The sequence below is a fragment of the Podarcis vaucheri genome, assembly GCF_965113315.1.
Source record: "Podarcis vaucheri genome assembly, chromosome: 2".
Taxonomy (NCBI): domain Eukaryota; kingdom Metazoa; phylum Chordata; class Lepidosauria; order Squamata; family Lacertidae; genus Podarcis; species Podarcis vaucheri.
The window spans coordinates 36,276,567-36,279,672 of NC_138760.1; positions in this window are offsets into that span (position 1 = coordinate 36,276,567).

The following is a 3,106-nucleotide window of genomic DNA, read 5'->3' on the forward strand; positions in this document are numbered from 1 at the left end:
AAGGGACACAGTTCTGGAAGCTGGCAGAGGAACCTATGGTACTGGAACCTAGTAGAGAGATGAATGGACAGAGCCCTGGCCTGGAATTTAGTTCAAGGTGTGAAATTCAGGGTGGCATATGCATGTGATAAATGCATGCATGCAATAAGGGTGAAAAAGGAAAGCAAGCCATGAACAGCAAATCTATATGTAACTATGAAACACTCTGATTAACATACAAATGAGCTTAAAATCATTCAAATATGTATGTGACTGGCAAGTAAGAGAACTGTACTGTACAAGCAGGTATCTGATCTTGCATAGAGACTGGGGCATGCTTGCACTTGCTCACACACACCCTGAAGACACTAAAGATCAGGCAAATCAAGTTCCTCTATATCTTTCGGTCTGTGGTGCTCTTTGATCCAAGATGCTAACATTAATGAATCCAATAAAACTGTACCAAGTTTCAAAAAATTAGCCTGTCTCAGTTTGGTCCTCTGGCGACAGACACTTGATTTATCAATTTCTCCACCAGGGAGAATGCCTCATTACACTAGTCAGTCAGTGGAAGAAGCCTCTTGAATGTCTCCTGCATGTCCCTGTCTCTTGCTGTGAAAAAGTATGTCAAGTCTTTCAAGTGAGACTGCACTTGATGGTCCGCAGATATGCTCAGCGATGCCAGAGCTGCGAAAATGTAAATGCCTGTCCTAAAATCTTCCAAATTTCCCTTTCAATCAGTATGTTTGGTTTGGTTTGATATACAGTTATATTGATCAGTTGCTGTTGTTGGATAAAGGCTGGTGAATTCTGCACTCCTTAAGCTTTTGCAAGTGAAATGGAATAGGGATAGTTCATTGGTACTTGATTTCAGACAAATAAGAAGCTGAAGGGAAGCTAAATGTAAGGAGAAATATCCCTTCCCTGTGTGGGTGGTGTTCAAAAACTCATTAATTCAAGGAAAGAGGAGCCCACTATGGAGTTACAGAGTAGGAGGGATAGGCCAAATAATGTAATTATGTTGTATATGTGTTGGCTCTGCAAATCACATTTGTTGGTCTAAAACTGCTGGGAAAGCTTAGTCTTAAGAACATAAGAAGAGCTGCCGGATCAGTATCCTTTTCTCACAGTGGCCAACCAGATGTCTGTGGGAAACCCACAAGCAAGTCCTGAGCACAACAACACTCTCCCTTCCTGCAGTTTCCAGCAACTGGTATTCAGAAGCATTACTGCCCTCCAACTATAGAGAGCGAGCATAGCTATGATTACGGCTAGTAGTAATTGGCAGCCTTATCCTCCATTAACTCAGCTAATCCTCTTTTAAAGCCATCCATGTTAGTGGCCAGCATCACTGCCTCTTGTGGGAGCAAATTCTATAGTTTAAACTATGTGGTGTATGAAGAAGTATTTTCATTTCTCTGCCCTGAATCCTGGGTATATAATCCTAATTCCATACAGTTCTGGGTCATCACACATTAATTGGGTAGCATCCTGGATAAACCTGAAATCCGCTCGGTTCTTGACCAAAAGCTGACTTGAGAACTTTGACTGTCTTACCTTAGGCAACCTGGTGATATAGCTAGGCATGACTCCCTTTAGCTTCTGGTTCTGAAACTGCCCCGGTGCTTGAGCTGTGTCTGGTCCTAGGTCAAGAAAGTCCTACTATTCTCATTGTTACAATGAATTCCCTTAGCACTGCGCCCGACCAAGGTCCAGATTTCTCTGCTTCTTTTCTTTGCCTGCTCCATTTCTGGCTTGTAGTTAATAGTAGTAGTAGTAGTAGTAGTAGTAGGAATTTATTTGTACCCCATCCATCTGACTGGGCTGCCCCAGACAATCTGGGTGGCTTCCAGCATATATAACAACATAGTAAAACATCAAACCTTAAAAAGCTTCCCTTTACAGGGCTGCTTTCAGATGTTTCCTAAATGTTATACCCTAAATCAGGGGTGTCAAACTCAAATTTATCGGGGGCCGCATCAGCAGTTTGGTCACCCTCAAAGGCCGGTTGTATCTGTAGGACTTTACATGAATGCATGTAAAGTGGAGGTTTCCTGTGTAGAACAGCCGGCGCTGCTAGAGGGCAGACGTTCTCTGGCTTTTAGGCTGCCGCGCATGCGCTGAAGAGGCGGCTTTCTTGTATCCAAAAAAAAAAAGAAGCGAGAATAAAAGGTGAAGGCTGGCGGCCGGCAGTGGCTACACGGGCCACATGATGAGGTCTGGCGGGCCGGATTCGGCCCGCGGGCCTTGTGTTTGACACCCGTGCCCGAAATCTTCAAATCCAGTTCTGTAAGTCAAGGTCATTCTGGCTGTGGTTTTGAACCAGTCTGGTGCCTATGGTTCTGTCCTGCCCCCTGACCTATGGTGCCTCTGGTTCTGGTGTAATACACTGTGTTTATACACCTCTCCACTTACTGTATCGCCATATCCGTGTCTATATGCACTGACTGAGCGTCAATTACTCAGTTTGGGGGGTGGGCACAGAAAGCGAGGTTTGCGACGGCACAAAACTAGCAGAGCACTTTGGCACTGGTTTGGAGTCAAACAGGATGAGGTTGGATTTTTGGCCCTTTACAGTGGTACCTCGGGTTACAGACGCTTCAGGTTACAGACTCTGCTAACCCAGAAATAGTACCTCGGGTTAAGAACTTTGCTTCAGGATGAGAACAGAAATTGTGCTCCGGTGGGGCGGCGGCAGCAGGAGGCCCCATTAGCTAAAGTGGTGCTTCAGGCTAAGAACAGTTTCAGGTTAAGAACTGATCTCCAGATGGAATTAAGTTCTTAACCCGAGGTACCACTGTACTTGTAAAGGGTTTTGGCCCTTTGCACAAAATGCGGGATTCGCAGCACAAAACTTTGGCGGAATCCAGAATTTCAGGGTCACACCTGATCCTGATCGCATTGCCCACCTATCAGCTCCCTGAGTTCCGACCCTGCTCCAGGGGGCAGACCCAGTTCTGTTTTTTTTCTCCCTGTTGCCCCTAGGTCTTCTTGCTCACAGCTCCTCTTTCCGTCTCGCCTCGGCGGAGGAGTCGCGGCCCACGTGCTCCCACCGACCACGCTGCCGCTCGGCCCCCGCCCCCTCGGAGAGCGCGGCCCGTGGGAGGCGCTAGGACCCGCCTGGCCT